The 12,510-nt window shown below is 31.7% G+C and overlaps 1 non-coding gene across 1 annotated transcript; it reads left to right on the plus strand.

Moving 5' to 3' along the window:
• Nucleotides 1-5,902: 5,902 nt before the first annotated feature.
• TRNAP-AGG lies at nt 5,903-5,974 on the plus strand. The gene has a single exon. It is a non-coding gene; the product is annotated as a tRNA-Pro (tRNA).
• Nucleotides 5,975-12,510: the final 6,536 nt, after the last annotated feature.

Raw genomic sequence — 12,510 nt, forward strand, 5'->3', positions numbered from 1 at the left:
TACTTTAAATCTTGTTTCTATTAGTTAATTATGTGAGTCTAGATACCTAATCTCTTTTTCCTCATCCAATTGTTATGTTCAAGACCCGCAATCTTAGAGGTTGATTGGGACCAGTCATAGGCAAGATCAACTTAAAGTACTAGAAGTTATAGCTTAAAGTGTGGATTTATCATCTTTTCATATGAGTCGTTCATCTTCTAATTTTTATTTAAAGCACTCTCAATTAGGTCATGTTTCAGTGTCTCGTTTGTAGTTTTTAGCTTCTACAAAAGTATTAGGACCTTTAAAAAGTTATGATATTTCTGATTGTAGTGATTGTAAATTGGCCAAATTTTCTATCTTATCATTTTCTAAAAGTCTCTCTTTTTCTTCTGATCCATTTGATCTTATCTATTATGATGTGTGGGGACCCTCTCCTATTCCTATAAAAGAGGGTTCAAGGTATTATGTTTCCTTTATTGATGATTGCACTCGTTAATCTTAGGTTTATCTTATGAAACATAGGTTTGATTATCTTACCATTTTCAACAACTTCAAAGCTCTTGTAAAAACTCAACATTTTAATGTCATAAAGTATTTTTATTGTGATTTGGGGGGGGGGGATACACTTCGAATCATTTTCACAGTTACTTGCTTCTGATGATACTATTCATCAATCCTCGTGTACAAATACTACTAAACAGAATGGTGTAGCTGAACGAAAACATAAGCATCTTATTGAAACAGTCTGTTCATTTTTATTATCTGCCAGTGTTCCTAGTACCGTTTGGGGGAAGCAATCCTTACTATTACTCACGTGATTAATAGAATTCCAACCTCACACAATGCAAGCTTGTCATCTTTTGAAAAATTGTATGGGCATGCTCCTCTCTACTCCATTTTACGTGTTTTTAGTTGTACTTGCTTTGTCTTTAGTCCACATGTTGAGCGTAATAAATTAGCCTCTTGATCTACTCTTTGTGTCTTTCTGGGTTATGGTGTTAGTCAAAAAGGATATCGTTGCTTTGATCCCGTTAGTCAAAAATTGTATGTCTCATCATGTTGTGTTTCTTGAACATATTTTATTCTTTTCTATTCCTGTTAGTTCGCACAATATGACAAAGTCAGATCTATTTTGCATTGATCCCTTCAATACCGACACTGAGAAAGCTTCACCCACAACTCCTACTGGTAGCTCAACTGAATCTGGTACTTTGGTTCCCGAGATATCCGCTCCACGTGCTCTTCCTTCTGCTACTACCCAATCATCTCCTGAGATTGCGGATGATTCTTCTCTCCACCATCGTCAATCCACTCATGTTCGTAAGTCTACCAACTACCAGATTTTGCTTACTCATGTTATTCTCATTCTTTTGCTTCATTTGTTGCATCTATTCATTGTTTGTTTGAGCCCGTATTATATAGAGAAGCTATTTGTAACCCACTTTAGCAGAGTGGTATGACTGAGGAACTAATTGCTTTGCATCATAGTCATACATAGGATTTGGTTCCATTGCCACCGGGAAAACATACTATTAATTCTTGTTGGATATATAAAATTAAAACTAAATTTGATGAATCTATCGAACGATACAAAGCTCGTCTTGTTGCTAAAGGTTGTTCTCAGGAGTATGACATAGATTATGAGGAAACATTTGCTCTTGTTGCAAAAATGATGACTGTTCGTACTTAATTGTTGTTACTTCTGTTTGTCGATAAAGAATATCTCAGATGGATGTTAAGAATGCATTTCTAAATGGTGATCTTCATAAAGAAGTTTATATGACATCTCTTCTTGGTATTTCACATCAACCTGGTGAAGTTTGTAGGCTTTGTAAAGCGCTTTATGGTCTCAAACAAGCACCTCGTGCTTGGTTTAAGAAGTTCGCTACAGTGATTACTTCGTTCGATTTTATCATAGTAATCATGATTCAATATTGTTTATCAAATATACGAGTACAGGTCATATTCTGTTGAGACTAATGCTCGATATTCTCCATCTGATGGCTCACCTTTGTCAGATCCTAGTTTATACAGAACTATTGTTGGAAGCTTGGTTTATCTCACTGTAACTCGTCCAGATATTAAGTATGTTGTTCATGTGGTTAGTCAATTTGTCACTACACTAAATACAGTTCATTGAGTTGTTGTTCTTTGTATTCTCATATATCTTCAGGGCACTCAATTTCAAAGTTTTTTATTTCCTTCTACTTCATCTCTTGAGCCACATGCATACTTTGATGTGGATTCTATCACTGGCTTCTACATTTTTTTTGGTGATTCCCTCATTTCTTGGAAGAGTAAAAAGCAAGATGTTATTTCTAGATCTTTCACAAAAGTTGAGTATCGTGTCATGACCTCAACTACTTGTGAGATAATTTGGTTGCATTGGTTGCTTGGGGATATGAGGGTCTCTCTTTATCAACCTACTCTGTTATATTGTGATAATCAGAGTGTTATTCAAATTACACGCAATTCAATTTTTCATGAGCGGACGAAACATATTGAAATTGATTGTCACATTACTCATCACCATCTTCAGATTGACACCATCACATTGCCTTTTGTTCATTCAAAGTTACAGATTGCTGATATGTTTACCAAGGCACATTCCACTTGACATTTTCGTTTCTTATCTGACAAACTCTCAATGCTTCTAGCTGTAACATCATGAGTTTGAGGGAGAGATGTTAGATTATATATTTATTTGTTTATAGTTTTTAGGATAATTTAGACTTTTTCCTTTTTTTTATAGAGTTTAGGATTTCTTAATGTAACTATATAAGACCTTACACTCTATATTTCTAGGCATCAATTTTAGATTCAATAATATGGTTAGCTTTTTTCCTTCTCTTAATTTCTACAGCAACGGGACCACTGTAGTATCTCTCGACATTTTTTTGGGAGATTGTGTCGCTGACATGAGGCATGGTCGACAGGCGGATCGTACGGCCAAAACTTCTATTGTCGCATCAGGGATATGCATGCCCTGTTAAGGTATGATGTCAGAGGTACTTTCTTGACAGGATCCTTGAATGGGACATATGAGAGAGCGTGCTCATGCTTTGAGAAGCATGCACGCTACCCACCAGGACTCTATATAAAGGGGGTTATTCACCGGCGGAGGTACGCGTTATTATTGAATTTCATTGTTACTATTGTTGCTTTGCTTCTCCACATTTTCTGGTGACTGACTTGAGTGTCGGAGGGTCAACCCTGGCCCAGCACTGATGCTGTTTGTTTTGCCGAGTGGAGCGAAGTTCACGTCCGATCAGCGAAGCCACCACCTCCAAACTTATTTTCAACTTCACGATTTCGAATAGGATCATTTTGCAAACAACATTTTATTTTAGATTGAAATGGAGTTTTTTTTTTATCTCATGGATATAGCACTTGCGATTCAATTAATTCAATAAGTCAACAGTTCGATCTCACACAGATCGACCATCAAGTAAATCTAAGAATCACAAATGAATTTTGACGGGTGGTTCAGCATCATGAATAGTTCGAACAATACAGGCGTATAGTTCGATCAATATGGGCGTTTAATATTCCCCGTAAGAGAATCCAACCTTCATTGCATAGGTATATTATCCCATCGTATTCTTGCTTCTAACTTTAGAGTAAAAATTATAGAAATTGAAGCAGAATTTAACATTTACAAACACACAAAAGTACTTTCATGTAATTAGAATATAAGCAATGCTTAGTAGAAGCTCTACTAAGCACTCCCATAATATGATAGAACAAAAGTATTTTCATGATGAAAAATATGATTGAGGGGTTATTTTTATTTTTATAAATAAAAAATGCCTTTTTATGAAGATAATAATATTTGTATTAATTATTTAATTTTTTTTTTGCCTAGAAAGATAATGTAAAATAAATAAATAAATATACTAGAGACCTAATTACATGACTTAGCCATTTGATCTAGCGGTACAAGTTTCTTGAACATTTAGCATTTTTGACTACTAAATGATTGAATTGAACTGATTGAATTGAATTTTTTTTAGTAAATTAAACTAACTAAATTTTATTATTAAAATTCAATAAATCGAACCGATATAAAATCGTTAGTTATTGAATTAATCGATATTGATGACTTCATCAGTCATGATTTAATCAATTTATAGATTTTAAAATCAAATTCAAAACTAAAAAACTACTATTTTATTTTTAAAAAATAAAATTTTAAATTAATCAAACTGACTCTCCATCAGTTTGAGAATGAGTTATTAATAAAATAGTAGATTTGGGTATATCCTTAAAAGTTGAGAATGAGTTGATTAACAAAAAAAAAAAAAAACAAAAGCATAATTAAAAGTTAAAACTAATATAATTGAATGGGAAGTGAGAAATAAAAATTTGAAATGATATTTTTATTTAAAAAACTGAAATTAAATGTTTTTTATTTTTAAATTTTTGTCTATTATATCTATCTTTATTGTGATTTATTAAAAAGTAAACAATTTTAATAAAATTGCTTATTTATACTAATTTGAATAGAAAAATCATAAACTATAATCTATATATCTTAATTGAGTAAAATAATAATAATTATTTATTTACAAAAATACACATCTAAAAATCAAATAATTGTAATACAAATATTCATATAAACTCGTTGTAGATGTTTAGCGGGAAATCTATAGCTTTTGTTTGGCCATTAGCTAGTCACTTATATTTACTCACAATCTCTATGAGTTTATAATTAACTTATATCTAATTATAATCTCGTGACTTACTTATTGCTAAATGGAAGTTTATCAACCTTTTTTTTTTCCTTATAAGGAATCGATTTTACTGAAAATGGTTCACCTTCGATGTTAAGTTTCATAGCAAACATTTATAATATTATAATAATATATCAAATAAACATATTAGAGATCTACTAACATGGCTTAGCATTTGGCCCAATGGTGATCCTTTCTTAGGGTGCAAGATTCACAACTGTCTCTTATGTTTAGTATTTTTTTTGTTACAAAATCACAAATTTAGTCAAACTCTTCAAAACAACAAATAACAACTAATTAAATTATTATTTTTAGATAAATTAAATCAATCAAATTTTATCATCAAAATTAAATAAATTAAACTAATATAAAATTGATCTATTCAATTGGTTACTGAATTAATCGATCAGTCTCAATCTCAATCGTCAGTTTAATCAATTTATGGATTTTAAAATTAAAATGAAATGGAAAAATTTGATATTTTTAAAATAATCGAATCAAACTCCGAATTTGATCCGTTCGATCTGTTAATTTGGATTTATCATTTATCAATCTTTTGCTCTCCTTAGATTTGAGTATAAGAAATTAGTATTAAGAAAACATGAATTTTAAGAATATTGTTAAAAGTTGAGAATGAGTTGATTAATAAAAAAACAAAAGCATAATTAAAAGCGCAAATTAATATAATTGAATCGGGAGTGGGAATTAAAAAAATGAAATAATTTTTTTTATTAAAAAGCTATTTTTAAAACTTTTGAAATGTATGTCTATTATATTTATATTTACTGTTATTTATTAAAAAGTTAACAATTTAATAAAATTACTTATTTATACTAATTTGAATAGAGAAATCATAAAATATAATATATATATATATATATATATATATATATATATATATATAAATAATTAATAGAATAATAATAATTATTTGTAAAAAAATCATATAAAATTCAAATAATTATAATACAAATATTCATATGAACTCTTCCATGATATTTAGTTGGAAGCCTATGGAAGTTATTTGGCCTGCTAATCACTTATACTTTACTTGCAATCTCTATTAATTTATAGTTAATTCATATCTAATTATAATCTTGTGACTTACTCATTGTTAAGTGGGAGTTTATCTTTTTAAAATTTATTATAATAATTATTTAAATAAAATTATTAGCTTTTAAAGCATAGGGCATTTGGTCTAGTGGTATGATTCTCGCTTAGGGTGCGAGAGGTCCTGAGTTTAATTCTCGGAATGCCCCTTTAATATGTTTTTTATAAATTTTAAACATAGGGTTGGTTACTAAAAAAAAAAGCATAATTAAAATCAATATCAAATTATATAATTGAATTGGTAGTGACAAATAAAAAATTGAAATGTTTTTTATTAAAAATCTAAAATTATAAAATTATATATATATATATATATATATATATACTTTTTAAATTTATGTCTATTATATTTATCTTTACTGTCATTTATTTAAAAGTTCAACGTTTAATAAAATTACTGATTTTTACTCATTTGAATAAATAAATCATAAAATACAATTTATATATCTCAATTCAGTAATAAAAATACCATCTAAAAATTAAATAGTTATAATACAAATGTTTACGTGAGCTTGTGTCAACTGTCTAGTCGGAAGCTCAAGTGAATTCGTCATTTGTATCTTTATGGATTTATACATGCTCATCATAATTTTATATTATATTATAAATTTATTTCTTATTTGATCGTAAGTTTATAATCTACTTATAAACTTGTCGACAATATATCTAACCATGAGTTCATTATTAATTAATAGTTTATCGACCCATTTTTTTCTTCTTCTTACACGCATTTGATTTTTTCTAAAAATGATCTAAATCTCCTTATTATTATTATTATTATTATTATTAAATATTTAGAAAATAGAAAGAATTTAAAAAGTATAAGAGAAGAAGAATTTTATTTCCCTTATTGTATTGAGATTACAAAAATACCTATTTATAGTCTTGTGAGAAGTAATGAAAAGATACTCCTATTTAATATGGTAATCCAAAAGTTAATGGTTACTTTTGAATGCAGTAACCCAAAAGCTAATGATCATTTATGAATTAATTTGATCATTCTTTCAAAAGATGACATCCACAATAAATGCATATCAATTATAGCACTAGGGGAGATGTCTATTATATAGAGTATGCCTCGTTAAGACCTTACTAGGGAAAAACCTAGTGGGACAAAAAACCTTAGTGAAGGAAAAGGAGTACACCCTTCCTTGTACATCTAATTTGATATTACACTCTCCCCATTTAAATCATTACTTAATAGTTTTTGGATGCATTCCATTCTTATGAATCAATTTCTTAAATACGGTAATGTTTTTGTGAATAAATATATAAGATTCTTATTTGATTGAATTTTCTGTATGTATTAATAAATTGTATGATTCTTAAATGTGATAAGTATTAGGATCAAAAGAATTCATATATCTCCATAATGATATGATATTATTCATTTTAATTTAGACTTAAGTCCTCGTGATTTTATTTTTGGGCTATATCTAAAAGCTCTTATATTAATGGAAATATCTTTCCCTTATAAACTCATGATCTTTCTCATATTTTTTCAATATGGAACTTTGTTTGTAATCTTGCAATCCTAATAATCCCTCCTCAAGCGAAAGACCACAAAATCCCCCTCAAGCGGAAAGTCTATCCTTTTGACGTCTGATCCTCAATCCACCAGGTCTTCTTTCCCCTCAGTCCAACTGACCTACTATGTCTTTCCGCCCCTTGGTCGACCTAACGATTGAGAGTTCCTTGCCTCTCGGTCCGACTGACTTACTAGATCTTCCTTTCCTAGCCACAACTAGGGCTTCCTTGCCTGACTGTCGATCAAGAATTATTGCCTAGTGTCTAGTCCTCTTGATCCGAACTCAGGAGCCCCCACTTTCTTTGTTCAAGGTCGATATTCTACTTGCATGGCTCGATTAGCCTCCACTTTCTTTGTTCAAGGTTGATATTCTACTCACATGACTCGATTAAACTATAAATCTTATGAATAATTGGCGGTTAAACCTTTTAACAATCAGGGTTCTGATACCAATTGTTAGGACTAAAAAAATTTATATCTTCACAATGATATAATATATTGTCCACTTTGGGCTTAAACCCTCATGGTTTTATTTTTCGGCTTTACCCAAAAGATCTCATACCAATGAAGATATATTTCCCTTATAAGCTCATGATCTTTCCCATGTGGTTTTAATGTGGGACTTTATTTACAACCTTACAATCCTAACAATAAGTCATTATCCTCAACCACACGCATTCACGACTTGCCTCACGAAGTGTAATTATTTTAGCATGATTTGATGAACTAGCAGTATAGTCTATTTTATATATCTTCAAGATATCGTTGTTCTACTATGTATGAATACATAACCTGATTGAGACATGACTTTGTGTGAATCAAATAAGTATGTTGCATATCCATACCCAATTAATTTTGTATTTAACTCATGAGAGTAAAATAGGCTCATATCAATTGTTCCTCATAGATATCGAAAAACATGTTTAATTCTGTTCCAATATCTTTTGGTTGGAACATAACTATATCTTACTAATAAATTTACAACAAAAATAATATTAGGTTGGGTATTATTAGCAAGATACATTAAAGTACCAATTGCACTTAAGTATGACACTGCAGGACCAAGAATTTTCTCATTATCATCTCAAAGATGGAAAGGATCCTTTTGTATATCAAGTGACCGAACAACCATTAGGTTGGCTAATGGGTATGATTTGTCTATATTAAATCATTTTAAACTTTCTCAATATAAGTTGATTGGTAGACAAAAATCCTGTTCTTTAAATACTCAAACTGTAGGCTGAGACAAAATTTAGTTTTACCAAGATCTTTCATTTCAAATTCTTTCTTTAAATAATTTATTGCATTCGAGATCTCTTCAAAAGTGCCAACATATACAATGATTATCAGAAAACCATATTGGACTTTTTTATAAAAATGCATGGACAAATATGGTTTTTTATATAACCCACTTTTAACAAATATTCACTAAGATTATTGCACCACATATACTGAAATTGTTTTAAACCATACAAAGATCTTTGTAATTTAACAGAAAATAATTCTTGAGAATTGCATGCTTCTAACATCTTTAGTCCTTCTGAGATTTTCATGTATATGTCATTATCTAGTGCATCATATAAATATGTTGTAACAACACCCATCGTTTGCATATGAAGTCTTCTCTGTGCTACTAAACCAATAAGATAATGAAAAGTAATCGCATTCATTACAGGAGAATATGCCTCTTCACAGTGAATCCCAAGTCTTTGTGACAAGACTTATGCAATTAGTTGAGCTTTGTATCGAACAATCTCATTTTTTTTCATTTCTTTTCCGTATGAATACCCATTTATATCCTATTGATTTAACACCTTCAGGTGTTTTTACAATGGACCCAAAAACCTCACGTTTTCACAAAGATGTTAGTTCTGTCTGAATTGCTTCCTTCCATTTTGGCCAATGCCATTTTGATTGACATTCTTTTAATGTCATGGGTTTAAAGTCCTAGTAAGTCACGGTTGACTGGATGTTGGGTAAAGGAACCCTAAACTCTGATTCTGGATGTTAGGCTAGTGCAATCAATTATTAATTGCGAGATCTTCGCAAAGCATAGTAGAGTTTAGAATCGATAAGGTAATCAATTACCCTAAGGCCAATCAATTAGGCAGTGTTTTCAAGAGAGCACAGAAAGTACTTGAATCGATTGGCTAATCAATTCATCATACCAATCAATTAAGGTAATAGATTGGGGAGGTTTTCATAAGTAAACAGATGATTGCTAAATTGATTGGGTTAATTAATTCAACATTGATTAATCGATTGGGCTAATCAATTATGAGTGTTTTCTCATGAGAATAGAAGCTTTTGAATCGATTGGCTCAATCTATTAGAAACTGCCAAATCGATTGGTATGACTCACTAATCGATTAAATGAGTGAAAAAGAGTTATTCTATAGGTTTTGAACGATCAAATGGTGTGACAATCGATTAGGAGAAAGTCTAATCGATTATGAGGCATTTTCTAGCCTGAGAGAAACCCTAGAAAAGGAGGTTTCGTGAGGTGTTTAAGCTATCGATTCTTGGTGATTCTGAAGCGAAGTGCTATTGCATTTCCAAGTGAACAAGAGGCATTTTTGTACAACAAGAGATCTAAAGAATATGTTTATTGTATTTGTATTTATTTCCTTATTTTTGTTGTATTCTTGTGTCCTATTTTTATATTCTCGTGCTTGAACTTGTACGAGGCTTCACTGTCTCATGGAAGGAGGTTTCATAGTGTATCTATGAGAGTGAAGAGCAAATCCTTGGATTAGTTACTTTAAGGAGGTGGATACCAAGTAAAACAAGAGATCCTTGTAGGATCGAAAAGAATTTAGATATCTCCACAATTGCATAATATTGTCCATTTTAGACCTAAGCCCTCATGGTTTTGCTCTTGGGCTCTCCCCAAAAGGGCTCATATCGGCTCTCCCCAAAAGGGCTCATACCGGCTCTACCCAAAAGACCTCATACCAATGGAGATATCTTTTTTCTTATAAACCCATGATCTTTCCAGACTCAATCAGACTATATAGCTCTTGTGCACAGTTGGCGGTTAAACCTTCTGGCAGTTCAGGCTCTAATACCAATTGTTGGATCAAAAATAATTTAGATATCTCCATAATTGCATGATATTATTCACTTTGGGCCTAAGCTCTCATGATTTTTCTCTTGGACTCTCTCCAAAAGGTCTCACACCAATAGAGATATCTTTTTTCTTATAAACCCATGATATTTCTCATGTGTTTTCAATGTGATACTATTTTTGCAACCTTGCAACCCCAACAATGTTATCATTGCTTCAAGTTTTCCATTGCAAATCAAGTTTAAAGAAGTGATTAAAGCTATTCACCCCTCTAGATTTCTACATGTCCTAATTGTTGGGGTTGCAAGGTTGCAAACATAGTCCCATATTGAAAACACATGGAAAAGATCATGGGTTTATAAGAAAAAGATATCTCTATTGGCATGAGGCCTTTTGGGTAGAGCCCAAGAGCAAAACCATGAGGGCTTAGGCCCAAAGTGGACAATATCATGTCATTGTGGAGATATCTAAATTCTTTTCGATCCTACAATTGGTATCAGAACCCGGACTGCCAGAAGGTTTAACCGCCGACTGTGCACAAGAGCTATGGTCTGATTGAACCATGTGAGTACAATATTGACCTTGAACAAAGAAAGTGGGGGCTCCTATGTTCGGATCAAGAGGACCAGACACCGGGCAAGAAGTCCTAGTAGGTCGGGTGGACCGAGGGGCAGGAAGTCCTAGTTGTGGCTAGGCAAGGAAGTCCTAGTAGGTCGGGTAGACCGAGGGGCAGGAAGACCTGGTGGGTCGAGGATCGGACGTGGGAAGCCCATGGTCCTTTGTTTGAGGGGGGGATTGTTGGGGTTGCAAGGTTGCAAACATAGTCCCATATTGAAAACACATGGAAAAGATCATGGGTTTATAAGAAAAAGATATCTCTATTGGCATGAGGCCTTTTGGGAAGAGCCCAAGAGCAAAACCATGAGGGCTTAGGCCCAAAGTGGACAATATCATGCCATTGTGGAGATATCTAAATTCTTTTCGATCCAACACTAATAATTATGCTCATCCCAGGCGCCCTCACAATCCATCCTCAAGTTATGTGAAGGGAGGTAAATTATGGAGTTAGCTTATAGTCGACTGCCAAATGATTAGAAAATGGAAAGAATATTTTCCGGAGGATATGTGCTTATTACAAATTAATCCCTAAAATATTCGATCATGGATGAATATAAAAATAAAGGATATAAAATGTAATCCGAATATGATTCATTAGTATCCTTAGGGGTTGCCTGTTTTGAGGGTTTGATAATGGGGAATGAGAAAGGAATGAAAAATAGGTGGTTGGTTTGAGGGTTTCATATTCCAACATTAGTGGCATTCCTTATTTATGGGTAATCATCTATTCCCCACTAAAACCAATATATTGAAACTCATTCGTGAAAAAAAAACATGCGAAACGTGTTCTTTTCCCACTCCTTTTTTTCCTAGTGAATCTCGCCCTTCTTTTATTAGCTCATTCCTATTCCTAGCTAGGTCTCTGCTAGGATATAAACCAAGCAATGTTAATCTTTTATAGTAATGCTCATTCTCCTTACTAAACCAAGCAATGCTATTAAATTAATAATACTCATTTTCATTCCCCACTAATATCATCCTTATTCTCTTTATTAATAGCTAGTAGTCATCCGTGATTTACCATCTCCATATTAATTTAGAGACAAATTAATGAAAACGTTATAAACATCACCTTTTACCATCTTCTCATTCCCCTTACTCAACCAAGCAACCTCTCAATATACCACATTGGGTCCTATTATTGTTCGTCAATGTTTTAAATTTTAAAAGAAAAATGATATGTAAAAAGAAAAAATCTTTAAAAAAAATTAAAGATAGACACATATGATATGATGATGAACCCATAAAAATAAAAATAATGAATCATAAATTTATATATCTATCATGAACATTTCTTTAAATTTTTTTCTCTACCTATCATTACTCATAATTTTTTATTTTATTTCCTATTAAAAAAATGATAACGTATGTTTAATTAATTATTAAAGCCGAGGCGAAAAAGCTGCCCCATTTTAAAATGGTTCACCTGTAATTTTTAACAATTTACTAGAAAGAAATGATAACGTACGTTT

This window comes from Zingiber officinale, chromosome 2A (assembly GCF_018446385.1).
Source record: "Zingiber officinale cultivar Zhangliang chromosome 2A, Zo_v1.1, whole genome shotgun sequence".
NCBI lineage: Eukaryota > Viridiplantae > Streptophyta > Magnoliopsida > Zingiberales > Zingiberaceae > Zingiber > Zingiber officinale.